This window comes from Haliotis rubra, unplaced genomic scaffold (assembly GCF_003918875.1).
Source record: "Haliotis rubra isolate DU_JTF1 unplaced genomic scaffold, ASM391887v1 Scf379, whole genome shotgun sequence".
Lineage (NCBI taxonomy): Eukaryota > Metazoa > Mollusca > Gastropoda > Lepetellida > Haliotidae > Haliotis > Haliotis rubra.
Genome location: NW_025767056.1, coordinates 323,745 through 346,693, shown reverse-complemented (window position 1 = coordinate 346,693; position 22,949 = coordinate 323,745). Strand labels below are relative to the sequence as shown.

General features: G+C 41.7%; 1 long non-coding RNA gene across 1 annotated transcript in view; it reads right to left on the bottom strand.

Annotated features, from left to right (window-relative positions):
• Positions 1-2,966: 2,966 nt before the first annotated feature.
• LOC124286230 overlaps positions 2,967-22,949 on the bottom strand; it is a 78,595-nt gene continuing 58,612 nt past the window's right edge. The window contains exon 3 of the long non-coding RNA XR_006900990.1: positions 2,967-3,699. This is a non-coding gene — a long non-coding RNA (uncharacterized LOC124286230). The remainder of the gene's footprint in view (positions 3,700-22,949) is intronic.

Here is a 22,949-nt window from a genome sequence, read left to right as displayed (position 1 = left end):
ACCAAGTCAGCGTTCCTGACCACCCTACCCCGTACGACAAGCATGGGTTCCTGAAGACAAGACCGCCTCCGTGGTGTAGTGGTTAGAGCGTCCGCCCGGAGAGCGGAAGGTCGTGGGTTCGATCCCCGACCGCGTCATACCAAAAGACGTTAAAATATGGTACTTGTTGGTCCCTGCCTGGCGCTCGGCATTAATGGGTACAACAAGGACTGGTCGGCTCGGAGTCAGTATAATGTGTCTGACACTGGGGACACCAGAAACAGGCTTCACACATTGTACCCATGTGGGGCATCGAACCCGGGTCTTCAGCGTGACGAGCGAACGCTTTAACCACAAAGCTACACCACACCACCGTGAACAATACCTGAGTAATATCAAGTCGTTTCAATCGATATTTGAGAGGAACACAAGATGTAGGTCTCTGACATATATCACTTTATTGACACCCACAGTGTGATGCTGCAAAACTGGACACACAATGATGGAGAATCGGGGCTAAGGGAGGTAACTCGTCTCAGCGAATTGCAGTTAGGTAGTCAGCAGACTAACGCTTGAATATTTATAGTTATGATCGTAACAATTAAACCCATTTAAATTGAAAAGGGGCCCCAGTCATATGGGAAATTCAGAGGAAATCTAGACTTGCTTCCTTCAGGTCTTTAGCATTGTACATAGGGCTAAGCAGTAGGGATAATAAATGTGGTTCATGGACTGTGAGACAGACTAAGGGACCGTTCATAATTTATGGCTTGTGGGGTGATGATGATTTAAGCTGGGGCACCCATTTTGTTCTAAGGAGGTAGGGGGTGTCATCAATTTTGTACACATGTACTAGGGAGGGGGAGCAATTTTGTATATAGAAATATAAAAAATATGCTTAGAAATTAAGGGAAGGGGGAGGGGGTCATTGATATTGTACATGACATGCAGGGGGTTCACTTACTTTGTACATAAATTATGTTAGAGGGGGGTGGCTGGTATTCACATTGTACATGCTTCTCCATAAAAATCATCATCACACACCCCCCCCCCAGCCATTAATTATGAACGGTCCCTAAGGCCACAGTAGCATTTCCACAATCAACATATACAGTATATTTACCACTACAATAGCAGGTTCCCGGAAGGTATACATATACTGTTGACGACACGTGTGCCTGTTTTCCATACGACGAAGTACATGTATTATAAAGTTTTATCTGTTTGCTGATAAAATTAAATCGGATTAAGATCAAGATTTGATACTGTTGCCCCTCTTGTATCGAGAACAAACCAGATCATTTCCCCATTTTGAACTTTGTCCTTAACCGTTAGACATTTCCATATCCTATGAACGTTTGAACAGACAGAGTAAATTCACATTGTGAAATGCCTTGTACAACGTAACTGAAATATATTTCACGGATAGGGAATATGACAGGAATTGCGCGTCAGGTGAGTAATTATTATGTATTATTTTGTTTGATTCTATGATTTTATTTCACTTGTGGGCATGATGGTTTGTTTGAGAAGAATTCCCGCGCAGCTAAATCCTTTCCTTGCAGCAATTCCATTTGTCAAAGCGCAATATAAGCAGTTCTCGATTTCCACGTGCAGCTATCGTATGTTTTCATCGCTCCTCGTGCTTCGCGTTCTACCTGAGATAACGTGCGAAGCAAGAAATATCCTCGACTTTCACGTGCACTTTCTTTTGACTGACACCTGTCAAATTAAGGCGTCTTAGAGGGCTAAATTTAACTGTGGTTGTCGATACCAAGTGATGGTTTTATGTGTGGTTTCATCACATAAACAAGACAATATATTTTATCATTTTACTTCTTAATACTTGAACATATATATCACACTACCCTTGAAAACAAATAAAGGAATTTCTGTTCCAAAACTAATAACCGTGCTCATAACAATGGTGTTGTATATTTTTCAAAAACCTTATCATGGAACATACATGTAAATAATGCATCCCTACAGGGTAAGAAACTACTTATGGGAATATTTCATAATTTGAAGAAGGCTGGTGAAGTAAATTATAATACATTCTTTAAAATATTTGACTCCAAAATTAAACCTATTCTGTTATATGGCTCAGAGGTTTGGGGTTTTACACATTTTAATGTTTTAGATAGGGTTCATCTTTATGCATGTAAATGAATTTTAGGTGTTAAGGTCAGTACTTCTAATTGCATGGTTTATGGAGAATGTGGACGTTACCCTTTATATATTGAAGCATAGAAGCAAATTTGAAGATATTGGATGAGGTTAGTAAATATGCCGCAGTCACGTTATCCCAAAAATGTTACAATATGATGTGTATGTATGATAGAAATGGTAAGATAAATTGGGTAACAAATGTGAGAAATATGCTTGAAACATGTGGATTCGGATATGCTTTTAAACTTGATTGTATTAGCTTCCCAAATGTTTTTATTTAATCTGTAACACAAAGGTTAAAAGATCTGTACTTGCAACTCTGGACTGCCTCGCTAACTCTATCACCCAAAACCTCATTATATAGCACTTTTAAATCAGATCTTATAGCAGAGCAATACCTCCTTGATGTTAACATTAAAATGTTTAGGACAGCAACTGCACGACTAAGATGTACATCCCATGAATTAAATATCGAAAAGGGCAGATATCATAATGTTCCACGAGAAAATAGACTGTGTATGTTATGTGAGTTAGGGGTGATAGAAGTTGAGTATCATTTTATATTAGTCTGTCCGCATTTTCACAATTTAAGAATGTTATATATACCCCCATTTTACCGCATCAATCACTGTGAATATAAATTAAGGTTATTGTTGAAAGCAACAAATCTACAAATTGTTAAAAATCTAACAATGAACATCTATCATGGGTTCAACAGTAGAAAATTTGTTTTAAATACCATGTAACTGTACACACTTGTATTGTACTATAGGCCTGTGGCCTCTTCAGTACCCTGAATAAAAGAAATTGAACTGAACAATGGTGTTCATCTGTTTGAAGTAACCATGTTAATTTTTTGGCTTGTTCGTTTTTGAAAAGTAGAAGTAATATTTTACGTTATTGAAGTCACAAACGGTGATACACAAACCGTTATACATTTTAAAAACGATAGCACAGTGACCTATTTCAAAACATGTTTACACGTCAGATTAATATATAATATTGGTTGGACCGTCCTCATTGTTAACGAAGATTACGTTAGATTATAACATTAAATCCAGTATAGCGCTTTAGAATTCCGACGAAGATAAAAACTGAATAAACACACGAGACTGGCTGTCAAAAGTGCTAAACAAATATTCAAGTCAGCATTTCCTTTCCTTCACGTGCAAATCATGGGCTGTAACGCGATAACCCAACATTTAACAATAAAGTGCTCTTGCACGCACTGCGGTTTTTGCGCAGGTGGCATAACATGTCGATTTCATCAAAACAGTTACCGTCCGTAGTTATGAATGGACGTTTTTTAACAGAATGCTTAAATATATTCCTGACAACATTTTGAGATCCAGTTTAAGAAACTTTGTGACCTGCCATTTAAAAACTAGAAGTCAAATTATCTTAGCATCTACACCGAATGATCAGCTTTTATCGAAGAATTAAATCTGAACCACTCACATGTCGAGGAGCGTCGCGCCACTCACGTTGTCGTGTACGTGTCAACTGTCTCACACGCTGTTGAGTGTGTTGAAGGCTTCCGTATGCCCTCACCTGAAAGGTTAAAATCACAAAAAATATTTTTAGCAGATATAAAATCATAATTTCGGACAATATGAATGTTGTTAATTTTAACGTGTATGTATCAGTTGAGGATCCGTTAGGTAATTTGAATGCTCTACTGGCCCAGTTTGTTTTTGTTTGCCGTTCAATGCCGCACTCTACCAACTCAGCGAACCTGACCACCCGATGCCGTTAGTCGCCTCTTACGACAAGAATGGATTGCTGAAGATCAATTCTAACCCGGATCTTCACGGGTTTCTTGCGCTTAATCTCTGAATATATATAATTTTGAACAAATAAACCCATTTGAATTTAAAAGGAGGAAATCTAGACTTGCTATATTTAGGGCTTTAGCATTGCAGGGTGGGCAGGGCAGTAGGGAAAATAATGTGGTTCAGGGACTGTGAGACAGACTAGGGTCTCTTCTGACACAGACCAAGTCGTGAAGCTAGAGAATGGCACTCGTTACTCTGCCAGGTGCTTAGAATTAAGGGGCTAAAAGATAACCTTGTCGGCTCCCAGGCAAGTACAGTGTGTCTGTGAGGTGGCTAAACTAGAGCACGTTATCTCAGTTAGCTTGCAATATAGAGCCAACAGACGTCCATTTAGTGCAGAAGAAGAACAAAGTTCTCATATATCAAATGTTGTGACATAGAGAGTGAGCGAGTTTAGTTTTACGCCGTACTCAGCAATATTCCAGCTGTATGGCGGCAGTCTGTAAATAATCGAGTCTGGACCAGACAATCCAGTGATCAACAGCATGTGACATAGAGAACATACAGATACTTTACAATACAAACAGTATGACTTTATACATGGCAACGGTAAAAACAAGCTACAATTAGGTACATAATAGATTTCGTGTGTACATGATATATTTTGTGGCTAATTACAAAGCAAGTGGTTTATAACTAGGTTTCACTGTTGAGGTGAATTTATTTATTGAGGAACTAGTAGATAAAATATTTAGGTTGATATTTCTTTTCTTAATGTTGCTAGACTTGGACATGTTAAAAGGCAGTTTTATTCGTCAACCACTGCTTCATTACATAATGTACATTGTCTGTCAGATCTGACAACGTTAGTCCATCTTCCAGTTTATATGGGTAATTATAATATGTGATTAGCTGATCTGTCTAAGGTTTGGAGGCAGTTCCAGAAGATAAGAATCTAGATGAGGTATTTCTATATAAAGTTTGTAATGTTTATCTTTTAAGGAAGCATTTACTGCATTCCAAGATTGATCAAACTGACACACGCAACCTCTTACGTGCATGTGCATCGGATCGAAATATTAGTACCTGGATGGTGAGATAGCCTTGTTAAGGCGGCCGCACGTCACGCCGGAAACCCTGGTTCGAATCCATACACGGATACAATGTGTGAAGACCATTTCTGGTGTCCCCCGCCATGACATTGCTGGAATATTGCCAAAAGCGGCGTGAACCCTTACTTACTCAGTCTGTCAGTTAGTGTTTAAATATCATGATATTGAACACAACGTTAAACCTCATTTCACCAACACATACGTGAGGTTTAGAAATATATTTGATAAATTCCATTTTTCGACGAATTAAAACATTTTTGTTCATCTTTTGGTATATGTACCTGATATTGTAAACCTGAGAAAAGTAGCTTCCACAATCTACTGTGCGTGACGTCGAATCCCAGACTCACAACCTTTGTAAACGTCTACACTCGCCATCATTTAGCGCGTTATGACAAACGGGTAAAAGAAAGTGTGCTCTTGAAAACTGGATTTGACCAAATATTCACAAAAGTTACTAAATTTAATGAATAAACACATGTTAATAATATAATAATATTTGATTCCTTAAGCGCCTTGTGTGTATCTGCCGGTGATCACTGGCGCTATGGCAAACTTGTTCTCGTCACTATATGGCTGGAATAATGCCGATGTGACGTAAAGCCCAACTCAACTCAACTCAACAACTCAACAGCACTGGCGCTATGACAAAGCTAAAACCAAATCCATGCACATACGATGACCCGTAGTAACTTGCATTTCAATCGAATGATATACCAATTTCTTGTTTATTTCATATTAAATCACAACCAACGTCTATTATTTTTTTGTCCTGGCAAGCTTTAAGAAAAAGAATGTTGCAACAATCTCGCTCGCCCCACCACAGACACTCAAGGCTTAGCCAAAAGCATTTAGGCTTAGTAAGGTCAAATTTCAACCCCTCTATTGTCTGCAACAATAGCTCAAAGTTCAGTCAAAATATCGCTATTCTCATCACAATCTCTACCTTATAACTCCAACCCCCTTGAACTTCTTCCCCACCCTGCCTCCGTCTCACGACGCGAGCAAACTTGCACTCAGTGACGCTGATTGGTCCGAGTGGTGCACTCTGACCCCGACGTACGTACGTGCACGCAATGTTTTCGACGTGAGGCGTGTGTTAGGAATTCTTATCGTAACACTTGAGATTCGTTTGTTCAACGCGGCGCGTCCATGATTATACAAATACCACATGCCGGCAGATTTAACCCTGAATTGGGGAAACCCAGCTTGATTCCACCAATACTTGCTCACATTTGTAACGACGCACGATGCAGTCATCGTCGACATGTTTTTTATCCAACGATCCAATGGACCATTCATTTTGAAGACATTTATTGAAGGCTTTCGTCGCTTTTGTTCAATAGTATACTTTTGAACAATATTTTTTCACCTTTATTTGATATTTTTTTCAATTTCATTTGTAACATTTCATGTTATTTGAATACCTGTCCACCATCTGGGCGACCGAGCTATCAGTTTGATAACTTGATAACAGTTTGAATGAGCATGTATTGATTTCTGTAACGGGAGATTTGTTTGATTTTTACTACTTTCAGAAAGATATGTTTGATGTATATTTTTTTCCAATAATGACTTGTAGCTGCGTCAGTTTTAATTGTTAAGAATGACAAATGCACGCCTGGAACAATATCGACATCGATGTCGTGCCTTCGTCGTAATGGCTTAAAGTGAGTGAGTGAATGAGTTTAGTTTTACGCCGCACTCAGCAATATTCCAGCTATATGGCGGCGGTCTGTAAATAATCGAGTCTGGACCAGACAATCCAGTGATCAACAGCATGAGCACGATCTGCGCAGTTGGGAACCGATGACATGTGTCAACCAAGTCAGCGAAACTGACCACCCGATCCCGTTAGTCGCCTCTTACGACAAGCATAGTCGCCTTTTATGGCAAGCAGATGGGTTGCTGAAGACCTATTCTAACCCGGATCTTCACGGGTCGATGGCTTAAAGAAAACGATTGTAGTTCTCAGTAGTACTCCCATACATGAATATAGTAATAATAATAATAATTAATAATAATAATAATAGGTCAAAGCCACCAATACTTTTGCTGTGCCAGTCCTCTCCTATTCCTTTGGAGTAGTTGATTGGACAAAACAAGATACCCAGAGTCTTGACCGCCTGACCAGAAGGATCATGTCTGATAACAGAGCCCACCAACCTTGTTCCTCTCTCAACCGTTTATATAGGCCAACCAATTCTGGAGGTATGGGTTTGATTAATGTGGAGGCTCTTCATGATAGAATTTTATTGTGTACTTTTTCACATATTTATTTATCGGATGATCCTCTAGTGATGTATGTGAAGACTCATGAAAGCAAGGAATTCCACAGCTATTTAAAGCGCGCTATGGTTGTTGGACAGAATCTGAGATTTGAGGTTGATTTTGTTGATGGCGATGTACTGCTGGGCGGTACAGTGATGGGAGTAAACCAGGTGAAGTCCTTCACCAAGTCTGCCCAGAGTCGGTCTTTTGTGGAGAAGCTTTCTGAGAAGCCATTGCATCGTGTGTACATGCAGTGTTTTGAACAGAATAGCAATCCCACCGACTCCTTCGCCTGGATGAATTCGGCTGGTCTTAAATGTGAAACTGAGGGCTTCCTTTTTGCTGCTCAGGACCAGTCACTTCTCACTCGTAATCGCCTAAATGTGATTCTTAAAGAAAATATCAATATGAAATGTCGACTTTGCAATGAATTCAGAGACTGCCCAACACCTTGTCAGTGGATGCCCTTCCTTGGCACAAACAGCATATCTTAAACGACATGATGGCATGGCTCGTTGCTTTTACTGACGTCTCAGACATGCCTGTGGCTTTGACTCCGAGGTCCATCCATGGTACGACCCTGAACATGTCCAGGGCGTTATGGAAAATGATGCCTCCAAACTTCTGTGGAATAGGCCCATATACAGCCTCAGAAGAATTCCAGCCAACAAACCTGATCTTGTCCTTTTTGATAAAGCCAATGAATTTATTTATATCATTGAATTTTCTGTCCCTTTTGACACCAATGTGATTGGCAAGATTCAGGAAAAGCATGATAAATATGCGGACCTCGCCTTTGAAATGTCTCGCTTGCATCCCAAGTACACTGTCGTCAGGCTCCCCATTGTTCTCGGTGCCCTTGGTTTGGTACCTCCTGATCTCTTGGCGCAGATCAGGAGAGTGCCCGGATTCTCCACCGGGAGTACAGCCCTTCTGACACTCTGGGTAATGCAGAAGGCTGCAGTGTTGGGGAGCCTTCATATTCTCCGGAAAGTTCTTGGTGGGTTCGGCTAGGCAGCGTTTCCTGGGAGAAGTCCCATTCGCTGTCTGGGCTGCGTGTAGAGGGGGCAAGGGCCCTGGGCTGATGGTGAGCCTTACCAGCCTGACTGTGCCAGGATCACCCGAAAACATAATAATAATAATAGTAATAGTCCGCTTATATGGGGCTCATATCCAGGCATACTGCCTGTTCATGGCGAAACGTACATTACTATCCCAGGTCATAGGACACTGTCGTACCGCCATATAGCGGGAATATTGCTGAGTGCGGCGTAAAACTAAACTCACTCACTGTCGTACTTTTTTATACTTTTTCAACTCCCTGGGGGTCATACAGCCATGCCGCCTGTTAGGCGCAATGAACTAAACACTCACATTGCCAGCACATCCTCACGGGTACCCATTTTACAGCTGGGTGAACTGAAACAATGTGGATCTAAGTTTATCATCCAAAACTGTGTGCCACAGGAGATATTGCTTGTGTGAGATCAAACGATATCTCCTAGGAGATATCGTTTTGACAGTATATTTTGTACAATGCCCTGACAATGCAAGACGTCATGTATTTGATGACGTCACAATGCTATGACATCGCTGCACTGCAAGTCTCATTGCAGTACCATGTTCAGAGATGTACATTTTTCATTGAAAATTAATGAAGAGTGATTTTGGATGATAAATAGAATCTCACCCTCGTGTCTTCTGATATCAAATATATCAACACTCGTTGATAAAAGTAAAAATATCCTCGGCAAGCCTCGGATATTTGTAACTTTATCAACTCGTGTAGATATAATTGATATCAGAAGACACTTGGGTGAGATTCTCTATATCTTGTCCAAGGATACTATGCAAATGTGCCCACCTCGGGACCGGAACCTAGGTGCCTCCACCGGGGATCGAACCCGGGCCTTCAGCGTGATAGGCAGACGCCTTGCCACTGCACTGTTGCGCTTCACATATGGATTACGTTAGTCGTGGCGTTCTGTGAATTCCGTCCTGAGCATGTAAGGCATTAAAGACACTGGAGAAGCTACATCACATCTATGTATTTCTGGGCAGGGACAGAGAAACAGTCACTGGGTTTGTTTGTCTGTTGTTTCACGCCGCATTCAGCATTCTATCAGCTGTATGACGCCGGTCTTTCAAAAATCGAGTCTGGGCCAGACAATCCAGTGATTGAAATCACGACCATCGATCTTCGCAATATGGATACCATGACATGTGTCAACCAAGTCAGCTGGGCTGACCACGCGATCCTGTCAGTCGTATCCTACGATTATCATGGGTTGCTGAAGATACATTCTATCTGATGGCTATTGAGGAATAGATGGTACGCATGTCTGTTTTCTGTTTCGAAATGGTTGACCCAAAACACCAAATCGGGGTCTGTATGGTACGAAATAGCCGCCTTATTCACTCCTGAAATCTTGACGGAAGTCATCAAATCTGTACATGTCTAATTAGCCGAGTGTAGGCCCATGTAAACTGATCAAAGTAAATAAGTCTCATTTTCCGTGAAAATCTGACAAATGTTCTGATTATTCTGTTTTTACCGTTATATTTATTGTATTCTTGTGTCCTTCGCTCCTTATCTTATCATGCCTCATCCCCAATATCTTCACTGAGTGGTGTAGATTTGGAACAATCCCAGTGGCGATATGTGGGTAAGACAATGTATTAGGGGTATCAAAGTCCAAAGAGGCGGTCGAGAGCTGGGGTTACTCTGAGGATAGAGGTACAACCATTGTTTGAAAGCATTCCCCAGTGGTGTCGCAAGGCTCTAATCACACTTTACATTTACAAAACAAACTACTTATAAACATGACCCCTTGCAAGTGGCGATGATAGGGGGTGTTTGTACATGGATGTAAGGGGCGAGTTCGGGATGGGCTGGTGTAAGGGAGAGGTCCGTAATGCGGGGGGTTGGTGCCTGGGTGTGAGAAGCGTTTGGGATAGGCTGATGTACGTGACGGTTGATCAATGCCTTCATATCCCAATTACATGATGTCAGTGACTGGATTGTCTGGTCCAGAGGTGTTCACAGACCGCCGACATATAACAGAAATATTGCTAATTGTAGCGTCATACAACAAACAAACAAACATTATCAGCATGAATACGTCACATTATGATTCAGGCGTATTTCGATTGTATCGCACTGTGACAACATTATTACCACGTCCCCCTGTAACGATTTTGTGACTAGTTTATCTTATGACTACGTCGCAAATATTGACTCCATCGCATTGTCACATATTGACATAGCGACAAATCTGATTTGGACAACTTTGTAACATGACTACATCGCAGTATGACCGTGAAGCCTTTTCATTGTGACTCCTTCGTAGGATGGCAACTTTCCATTATGGCAACTGCACATTCTGACTACCGTCGCATTGAGGAATCCACGCGATCCCTGTCTACCCGCCATTCCTCTCCTACCCATGATCCCTGTCTACCCACCATTCCTCTCCTACCCGTGATCCTTGTCTATCCACCATTCCTCTCCTACCCGTGATCCTTGTCTACCAGCCATTTCTCTCCTACCCGTGATCCTTGTCTACCCACCATTCCTCTCCTACCCGTGATCCCTGTCTACCAGCCATTTCTCTCTTACCTGTGATCCCTGTCTACCCGCCATTCCTCTCCTACCCGTGATCCCTGTCTACCAGCCATTTCTCTCCTACCTGTCATCCCTGTCTACCCGCCATTTCTCTCCTACCCGTGATCCCTTTCTACCAGCCATTTCTCTCCTACCCGTCATCCCTGTCTACCCACCATTCCTCTCCTACCCGTGATCCCTTTCTACCAGCCCTTACTCTCCTCCCCGTGATCCCTTTCTACCAGCCATTCCTCTCCTACCCATGATCCCTTTCTACCCGCCATTCCTCTCCTACCCGTGATCCCTGTCTACCAACCATTCTTCTCGTACCCGTGATCCCTGTCTACCCGCCATTCTTCTCGCACCCGTGATCACTGTCTACCCGCCATTCTTCTCGTACCCGTGATCCCTGTCTACCAACCATTCCTCTCCTACCCGTGATCCCTGTCTACCCGCCATTCCTCTCCTACCCGTGATCCCTGTCTACCCATCATTCCTCTCCTACCCGTGACCCCTTTCTACCCGCCATTTCTCTCCTACCCGTGATCCCTTTCTACCCGCCATTCCTCTCCTACCCGTGATCCCTTTCTACCAGCCATTTCTCTACTACCTGTGATCCCTGTCTAACCACCATTCTTATCCTACCTGTGATCCCTTTCTACCAGCCATTCCTCTCCTACCCGTGATCCCTTTCTACCAGCCATTTCTCTCCTACCCGTGATCTCTGCCTACCCACCATTCTTCTCGGACCCGTGATCCCTGTCTACCCGCCATTCTTCTCGTACCCGTAATCCCTGTCTAACCGCCATTCCTCTCCTACCCGTGATCCCTGTCTACCCGCCATTCTTCTCGTACCCGTAATCCCTGTCTAACCGCCATTCCTCTCCTACCCGTGATCTCTTTCTACACACCATTCTTCTCGTACCCGTGATCCCTGTCCACCCGCCTTATTTCTCGTACCCGTGATCCCTCTCCTACCTGTGATTCTTTTCCTACCCGCGATCCCTCTCTATTTGTCATTCTTCTATTACCTGTAATTCCTCAAATCAACACGGCGTCTAAACAATTATATTTGTAATCTACTTGATGTCATGCGCAGACCAGTATTGACGCATGTCCCAGCAATGGCCGCCTCCCGCGGCGTGCCCGTGTTATCCCGGTAACGCATGTATTTATTGTATAAGTCGAGGAATTGGCCGCTGATAACCAACCCTGTATGACTGTGAACATCGATTATATGATACGAAGACCAGGGGACGATGGCATAATGAAGAATGTACGTTGTACTCGGTGGGAAATCATTTCAAATGGGATTCACTTAGGTTTGGTTCAATAATGGCGTTCCCCTTGAACAACCGGGTTTCCAGTAACTCTTTCCGAAACCTGCCTGGGGTGCAGGGCTGTTAGATGTGCAGAGTCAGAGGCTGTTTTATATCCGGTTGTCAAAATCTTACATGTGCGAACGTTACATTTCAAGCTGAAGAGAAATGAGGTTTTACGTCCCTTTAAATATTATTGCTATTGTGAGAGTATGTGTGCGCGCGTGCGTGCGTGCGTGCGTGAGTGTATTCGCGTGTGTGTGTCTGTCTATAATGTTCTGTGTGTTGCTGCTTTCTTGTTTGTTTGTTTGTTTGTTTTTGTTTGTTTTGTTTGTTTGTTGTTTAACGCCGCACATAACAATATTCAGGCTGTATGGTGGCATTCTGTAAAAACTCTGGACCAGACAATCCAGTGATCAACACCATGGGAATCGATCTACGTAATTGGGACACGGTGACATGTGTTAACCAAGTCAGCGAGCCTGACCACCCGACCCCGTTAGTCGCCTCTTACGGCAAGCATGGGTTGCTGAAAACCAATTCTAACCCGGATCTTCACGGATGAATTATTCAATACGAAGAACGGAGAGAAAAAACAAGTCTCACATGTAAGCGATCGGGACAAAAAGAATAAAGCCAGTTCGTTAGATCCGCATTATGATTGTCTTCGTTACAAACGCAGTTTACTGTGCCACCGTGTAGTCATATAGAGTCTTTGTGTATGAGGGCTGGCTGTCCGCCCTGTCCGCCAGATTTCGGAGGCGGCAACACCTTTAAAATAAACTGATGTACAAAAGAAAGTACACACCTGGTGTTTTGGGATTATTTAAAAGTGTTGTGATTTTGACTGGCAACTTCGCGATTGGGCACGATATCTGTGGTGTTTTGGCAACATATTAGGAATGTCTGTGACTTATATATCACTGTAAAAGCTTTTTTCAAAACATTTACGTCGCATTTTGGAAGTAATCCAAAAGCACCGGGTGTGTACTTTGTTTTGTACTTCAGTTTACTTGAGGGGTTTGGGGTAGCCTAGTGGTTAAAACGTTCGCTCGTCACGCCGAAGGCCCGGGTTCGATTCCCCACATGGGTACAATGTGTGAAGCCCATTTCTGTTGTACCCCGTTGTGTTATTGCTGGAATATTGCTGAGTTGGCGTAAAACTAAACTATCTCCCTTTAAATTACTTCCTGTCGCACGTACCTGCACGCTGAAATATGTGACTATTCTTCAAGGGGGGCGACGTGCTTGTGACAGATTATCGCCTCACTCCTTTGGAATACGGACTGTTAACATTCATATCACGATTATTTATAATCGATCAACATCTGGGTTGACTTTAAACAACGCAAGTTTTCGCGAGTGAGTGAGTTTAATTTTACGCCGCATTCAGCAATATTCCGGCTATGTGGCTGCGCTCTGTAAATAATCGAATCTGGACCAGACAATCCTGTGATCAACAGCATGAACATCGAGATCCAATTGGGATACGATGACAACAAAGTAAGCGAGTCTGACAACCCGATCCCGAGTCGCCCCATACGACAAGCAGGGTTACTGAAGATCGATTCTAACCCGGATCTTCACGGGTTACGCACGTCTCGATGAAACTGATTTATATTCAAATACACGTTTGTCACAATGACCCTGAAACAAACATATAAGCACACTCTATACAATATGAACATAGAGACTTTTTCTGGGTTTCATCTTCTTGTTATTGTTTGGTACAACGTTTCGGGGCTTGTTCTTGTCCCATCATCATGATGCAATGATCAGTTCTACCTGGTGATGGGGCAAGAAAAGCCCTGAAACAATAAAAAGATGATGAAACCCAGAAAATTCTCTATGTTCATCAAATGGCATCCTCTAAAATGCACCCGTGAAGGTCCGGGTTAGAATGAACCTTCAGTAACCCATGCTTGTCGTACGAGGCGACTAACGGGATCGGGTGGTCAGGCTCGCTGGCTTGGTTAACACATGACATCGGTTCCCAATTGCGCAGATCGATGCTCATGCTGTTGATCACTGGATTGTCTGGTCCAGACTCGATTATTTACAGACCGCCGCCATATAGCTGGAATATTGCTGAGTGTGGCGTAAAACTAAACTCACTCACTCACTCCTCTAAAATGCCAATGAAACATCTGAGACTAAACTAGCTGGCAAGTAAAGCCTGCTGACGTGTCTGGGCAACTTTCCATGATAAAATGCATTGAAATAATTTAAAACCGTTTTTTGTCTGTAAAGTGCTTTCATTTCTTATACTAGATGTTAGCCTGTTCAAGTCCTCGAGATTATTTGTAATGAATGTTATCATTGTATAATAGGACTATATTCAAATGTTTAACTTCTTGCACCCACCAACCCCTGCTTTCAGATTAGCCGGTGAATGTTCGATTATTTCAAGAAGACATGTAACATTGTGTTTTATCGACACCCTGTCTCCCGGCTGATAAACACCAAACTTCAGGTGGTGATATCAGCCCCTCGCTGTGACTACTTCATCTGCATTTCTCTGTTGATAGGTTTAAACAGTTTACGTCTGTGCAGAAAATCGATTCCGTTTTAAGAATTAAATGAATTATTCTTTGCCGCCGGCTTGACATTTGAACCTTTAACGGTGCAACGTTGTCCCGTTGTCGTTAATGAGACTTAAGATAAACAGTGGAATAAAAGCCGTCATGAACCTACATGTTCAATGTTTACGAAAGCTATATATGTTAAGGCCAGACTTTTATAAAAATTGGTTAACGGATTCGCTGACTCCGAGATACTGAAATTCTCAAAAAGCCACTTTTATTGCGCTGATCAGTGGTAAAAGAATTTTTTTAAATTATTTACTTTCGCTAAATACAAAGATAAATTATTTATATGCTATAATTCAAACATCTTGAAAATTCAGTTCAGTCAGGCTTGCTGACTTGACACGTGTCATCGTATCCCAACTGCGTAGATCGATGCTTATGAAACTGATCACTGGATTGTCTGGCCCAGACTCGATCATTTACAGCCCACCGCCATATTGCTGGAATATTGCTGAGTGCAGCGTTAAACAACAATCAAACAACCAAAATAAGCTGGTATGATCACTATTTGATGGTGATTTAGACACATGTGCGCTTGATATAGTCGGAATCGTACAGTCCTTCTGCTTCACATATTGTACCCATGTGGGGAATCGAACCCGAGTCTTCGGGGACACGAGCGAACGTTTTAACCACTAGGCCACCCCACCGCCCCTTCACTTACACAAGCTAGTCATGTGTTCGGCCAGTGTCCTGTTTCTCTGCATCAAACTCAACATCTCTAAAACGCCTGTCAGGTGAGGTGGATGAAATGGAATTTATCCCCGCTGTCAAGTTTAATGCATTATAACAACGACGAGGATATCGATGCATGTGCCGGCGGTGTGTGCTAGTCCACAAAGAGTGAGAGAGTATTGTTTTCCGCCGCTTTTAGCCATATTCCAACAATATCACGGCGGAGGACACCGGAAATGGGCTTCACACATTGTACCTACGTGAGGAATCGAACCCGGGTCTACGGCGTGACGAGCGAACCCTTCAGCCACTAGGCTACCACACCGCCCCTATTATTATCAGATGGAATGATATATCGCCCACAAAGATAACATCTGTGTTTGGCACTTTAGAAATTAGCGTGAAAAGATACAATTTATATGCAGCAAAACCTTCAGATCTATTGTACTGGTGACGTTTGATGTAGATTCTTACACAGGCTTGAGAACAGTGTCATGCTAAAAAAACATACGTTTTTCTTATTCCCTGAGATAGTTTTAACACTAACAGTTTAAACACAACCACCCTCCTTAGATTGAGTGAGTGGTTGAGTTTAATTTTACGCCGCACTCAGCAATATTCCAGCTATATGGCGGCGATCTGTACATAATCGAGTCTGGACCAGACAATCCAGCGATCAACAGCATTAGCATCGATTTGCGCATTTGGGAACCGATGACATGTGTCAACCAAGTCAGCGAGCCTGACCACCTGATCCCGTTAGTCGCCTCTTACGACAAGAATGGGTGACTGAAAGCTCATTCTAACCCGGGCCTTTTCGGGTCCCTTAGATCGAAACAAACACAACCGCGCGGTAAACTTCAGCACGACTTACGTTAAGACGATAATTTATAACCACTGCTCATGAGCTTTAATCTTTTCATTACAATTGAATCATGTTGCATGCAAACCATACCCCTGTTATACAGCTACATGATACTAACGACCTGCCCCAAACTGCGTAATGCCACGAGATCCACACACGTGTTACCAAAACACCGAGATCGTACAACCCTGTAATTATAGCATTATCTGTATTGGCGTTACCAGGTGAAGTAACGTTTCGAGAAACAACCCACTTGTTTCGTCCTTTCTCAAGATAATCCCCGTTTTGACGCCAGATTACCTATGTGTGTATGTTCCTTGATGTGGGATCATGGGCTTTGTCAAACCTACATTGCTGAAATAGGCAGCATCAAGAGCTATGTCCAGACATCAACCGTCTAAACCTAATACCGTTTTATGTCCCCTATGTTTTTTAGTTATATACTCACGAATCCGATGAATGCTACCTGGGCCTACTCCTTTGCCTGTTATATGCCTCGTTAGGCCAAATAATGATCTTCCAGTGAGTGACGATGGTTTTACGCCGCTTTTAGCAATATTCCAGCAATATCTCGGTGGGGAGCGAACAAGAATATAAGTCGCTTCAAATACATTGTACTTTTGTGGGTTTTGATATCAGAATAGCGCATTCGGGTCTTTTCGGCGTGCCGGATTCGCTTGGGATATATTAGTCTGCAATATTGCTCATAAGAAATATTATATTATGGTCTCAGCGTCTGGATCACATATATGAAGACGGAAATATATGTCCGATGAGACTTAAACTAACATAGAGCATGTATAATTAATAATAGACTAACCCTTAGTCTCTGAATGTATAATTTTGATTGTAACAAATATACCCATTTAAATTGAAAAGAAACCCAAGGCAGAGATAACCTGGGGAAATCTAGACTTGCTTCATTTAGGACTTTAGCACTGCATTGAGGGCTAGGCAGTAAGGGAAATAATATGGTTCAGGGACTGTGAGACAGACTAAATTAATACGGGAATCACCCAAAAACGCATTTGCTCTTTATACGAAAACTCGCATACTACCAGAGATGATCCCGTCTAGAGAGGATCTTCAGTCAGGCTCGTTGACTTGTCGCAGGCTTGGTTGGTGCATGTCATCGTATGCTTAGAACGATGTTCATGCTGTCAACCACTGGGTCGCCTGGCCTAGACTCGATTAATTACAGACCGCTGTCATATGTAGCTGGAATATTGATGAGTGGGGCGCTAAACAACAAACAAAACACAATACCGCATAACCACATCCAGAATCCCCGACCGCGTCATACCAAAAGACGTTAAAATATGGTACTTGTTCGTCCCTGCCTGGCGCTCGGCATTAATGGGTACAACAAGGACTGCGGCTCGGAGTCATATATTGTCTGAGTGGGGTATTCATGCTTCACTGCGGCATGGTATCCGCCTAGCATCCAGCTTCAGTCTTAGTCAAATACAGGTATTCATATCAAATGACCACGTTATTATCCACAAGTGCTTGACATATATTTCACCGTAATCCCCACATAAATGTCATGCTTTTATCTTATCACACATAAATGTCGCTTTCTGATTGGCTGAGCTTCTATTATTTTCAATGTACCCCGCTTACAAGCGAGTAACATTTCAATGTACCCCGCTGTCAATGGCAACTCATTTGGTACTTCGTGGTAGTAATTCTTTATCTCGAATAACATTGAATCACGTATGATGTACGGAAATTACCGATGTTTTGCGAATGCAAATCGATGGAAGGGAGATAACTCTAAATCTGTTTATCTTGTCAGCAAAATCTTGCGATGGCAACAAAATGAATTGTACCCGTGCTTCAAACAATTCAAAATTAACATTAAGGTGTTCGGTAAGATAAATACGTTGTTCACTGGTCCCTCGGGGCCCATGGGTTGATGTACCCTCGATGTTTGTTTATGTTCCCCTCGCCCTTCGGACCCATGCCCCCTCGAGACCAGTGAACAACTTATAATGTCAGCTGCATTTATTGAGTACCATCTTATTTTATGAGATTGGAATCCTATTACTTTGCAAGGAATTAATCTGGGAGACGTCTTTAATACTGAACCCTTATTGGGCAGTTTGGTAGCCCAACGGTTAAAGCGTTTGCTCGACACACCGAAGACCCGGGTTCCATTCGCGGTATTGGTGCAATGTGGCCCATTTCTGGTGTCCCCTCTGGAATATTGTTAAAGTGGTGTAAAACCATGCCCACTCAACTCTAATACTGTCTTCGAACGCGACGACCTGCCCCCCAGCCGAGTTAGAGCCTTTCATCTGTTGCTAATGCAGTGATTCACATGTCATCATTGCCATCAAATACACATATCATTATCATAATCTTCATCATCAATTCACAATAACCCAGAAACCTCACACTGATTTTAGAAACACATCCCTCACATCTAAGATCAACCTATATTCATGCATGCGAAAAACACGCCTATAAACACGTAATGTCTTGGCAATCCCGTTAAAGGTTAAAATGTTAAAATATTCTATCAAGCAGCAATTCCGATGCACAATGGGAGCAGGGCGAGTAACGGTACTCTTTACGTGGGTAGGCGACAATGCAGATACCACACATACCTTTGTGGATCTACGGTTCCACTAGAAACGATATCCCCTTTATCCACATTGTAACTAGATATAGTAAGTGTAACGCTTTTGGTGGCGATAAAGGATCTCTTTGGCCCCTTAACGTGGTATTAGTTCGCTCGAGTTGCGTCAAAAGGTTATAATCATGATGGTTATATACACTTGCTGGCAGAGAGTTGAGAGGGTTGGCGTTGTAACCTAACTCACGGTGTCAAGATACATAGATGAGCAGATGCAAATGGCTACATTGTGATCCGGCGACGGTACTCGCCAACAGCAGGTGGCTGGTTGAACAAAGGTGGTACTAAGTGAAGGGATCTATGTCAAAGGCAATATAACATATACGGTCATTACCACTTGAATCACGTGCACGGTCATGTTCTCTCGCATGTATTCCGAAACCTCATTAAACTAGATCTGGACATTTTACGGGATCATAACTTTTCGGGTTAATAACGGTCTAGGGTGTCCATAAGCAAACCATGATATGGCAGTATTGTTTTCCTTGGTTAATTTTTGTATTGTTTTCACGCAACTTTCATTAAACTGATTTTGATACTTTTGATGAGACTATACATTAATTAGTACTGTTCGGATTTTAAAGGTCCAAGTGTTCAGAATATTTCAAAACGTCAGTGATTAATTTGTACTGGTATGGGTTCATAATATAATGTACATCAGTGACAAGCATATTCTAATCTTTGAACTAAAATATATATTGATAAACATCATTATATTAAGATATATCATGACAGCAATAATTCGGAGGTTAGCATCCCAGGTTCGAATCCCAGACTGTTCCTGGATTTCTCTGTGCCATTCTCGTGCCAGTGTAGTTATATACCGCATACAAAACTTAGATATAGAATCTCCAGAGGTTGCAGATAAAACCAGTATCGTGTTAATATGTTTGATATCAAACGACTCCAGTATGATATTGATGCTATCATGAAACAGGACAACTAACCAGTCCGATGACAGCGACATAAGAAACGTCATTTGATTGTGACGTCATGGTTAAGGATGATGTCACAATGGTTTACAGAGCAATGTGATGCAACCCATTGAAATGATATCGCATATTATTACTCGCCCTTGGAAGATACTGCAGTGTAATATTTTTACGTCAATATTACACTAGGGTAATACCGCTAGACGTAAGATGTCACAATGGTTTACAGTTATGACGTCACAATGCTAATACCTCTGTCACAATGGTATTATACCTTGCTTGACTCGTGGAAAGATGACTGAGTCTTCACACTGTTAGAAGGCAGTTTCTATAAATTTATGTTGGAGAGTAATAAACAGAATACATGTACTAAACTCGCTTCCGTGAAATACCAATTTTTATTAAACTCGTGAAAGATTTACTATCAAACTTGCTTTCGCTCGTTTGATACCAAATCATTAATCCCTTTAATAAAAATGGTATTACACGGCAGGTCGTTTAGTATCGTCTATTTTCCTCCTTGTCTGATCTTGTAAACAATGCAGTGCGAAATATTAACAGCGGGAATGGTGTGGAACCTCGATATTTCTTGTCCCCGACTCATACCGGCCCTCCGTCCACGTTAAATAGGAGACCCCGTTTTCCAGATGAATACTGTGAGTAAATGAAAAGGACAAAGGAAATGTGACGTCATCAAGTTCATGACGTCGGTATATTCCCTGAGTGACCACCATCCTCTTACATAAATAGGGGAATACAGTGATCACTCGGAGACAAATGCATAGGGGTAATTAAGAGTAGTGGTCACTCAGAGACAAAGTTAGATGAACACTTAAGTTACTCTACCGGAACAAGGCTGTTGTTTAAGGAAGAACGCTCGAATAAGGAAGCATTTCTACTTCAGCTTTTGGGTGGACAACATGACAACATGAGGCTGTACAATCTTGGACTGGAAAATATGTGTGGAAGGGACATGAGATCTTTTTATCTGCATGTGGTGGTGTCTTGCCAGTGACCATTGGTGACTAGGTATTGTAAACAGTTATCTGAAATGTGAAAGGGACTGAAAATGAGATCATGATCATATGTTGTAAATAACTGTAAATTAATGTAAACAAATGCATCGTTACTAAATCTCTTTTTGGCTTTATTTGTATGAGCTAACAAGGCATGAGTGGTTACTCGGGGACAAATGCCAAGAGTCAATTAAGAGCGATGGTCATTCAGGAACAACTGAGTTGGGACCAATTAAGAGGTGTGAAAATGCACGGTTCATTGCATGGGTGGCCACTTGGGGCATAAATCATGACGTCATAGCATTGTCAGGGCATTGTTAAAAGTCTACTGTCAAAACGATATCTCCTAGGATCTCACACAAGCAATATCTCCTATGGAACACAGTTTTGGATGATAAAACCCCGAACCCGTGATCGCTTGTAACGGAAACGTGTAAACCCTGATGATTTCTGTCGGATGATACGAGTTGTGTATGTCTATTTGACCCACAAACCCAATACGCTGTGAATCAATTAATATTGGTGAAATATTACTGACGAAAGGCAACATTTACTCACTTTGGTTTACAGTGAATTTGAAATTCGTGTTGCTTTGTAATTCAATTATTTTTTAGCTTCACGTGACATTTCTGACAGCGACGAAAACAATATTCACTCATTTTGACTATTTATTGCATGATTGTTTATTCAATTTACCGCTATTTCATTGTTATCATTTGATCATCTGTATTTTGTACGAGTAAATGTGGTTAGAAAACTGCCTCGTTCAGTAATATCGCTGTGCGTCAGAGATTTCCTTGTAAATCAGTTATAGTGACAAACAAAATGTGTGTCCACATTCACTATTGCCCTGAGGGTAGTGATTGTTTAATTACTATATTCACACATACCAAAAGCATGCACCAGGCATACCTGACTCGGATCAATTTGGCAGTTATTTCATTTATTACTTTAATCCAGTATCACATGGATGTAACGACCTTTCCTACGACGTCCCATAAATTTCAAAGTCTTCTAGAATCGCTTCGAGCGAAAAAACAAATCCCAGTGGGCTGACGTTCGTTGAGAAGTAATGGAATAAACGACAATAAGATCCCTGGCGCCAAATAGAGCCGTTTTAGAAGAAAAATGACCCAGTAATAAATTTGTCAACCTGGGTGATAAGCCATTGCCCGGTAGTCACTTCGGACGCCATTTTAACCGCTTCAACAAAATGGCCTCCCACGAAGTCTCGTTAAAATCTCATTGCCGCGATATCGAGCCTCGTTCAGTGTTAAGCCTACTTGATCTCATCGTAATGATCCCTTAACTAAAATTTCGGTACTCTGGATTAATTGATTATTTACTGAAACTTGTGTTAATTCACCGTGTTGGCTTGTGAAGTGTGGTATTTAATAAAAATGTCAAGAGGAGTAAATTAACCTATCGTTTAATAAAGTAGCTTCATTTAGCATGAAATTTGCTGTCTGATCTTTGAATGGCGTTATCACTTTATTCAGGGAAATATGAACACGTTGACAAAAGTAGAAACTGAGAGACGAATGAGGAGAGGTGAGACGTGGATCAGGTCCGGGCGCCGTCCTTTGTCCTATTTTATTCGCGTTATCTTATCTATGGGCATTCACAGACACCTCTTTAGCATGTTATGTGATAATTTTTAATCATTGCTTTTTCGATTTTTTTTATCTGTTTCGTCTGAAAGTTTATAATTCTCTCTTTCTTTTTGTCAACCTTTCCTCGCACACTTTTCTATCTCGCTCTGTGTCTCCACCTCAATCTGTTTAATTCTGTAGTGTGTCAGTGAGCATGTATTATAATAAATGAATAAATAAATAAATAAATAAATAAATAAATAAATAAATAAATAAATAAATAAATAAATAAAGTTTAGATTGATAATGCGCCACATCCTAGCAGTCTGTGGGTTGTCGTATGATCGTTGATCGGGGAGTCAGGCTCGGAGATCGTTAGATCCCGTGGTCTGGCTCGGTGTCATCGTAACA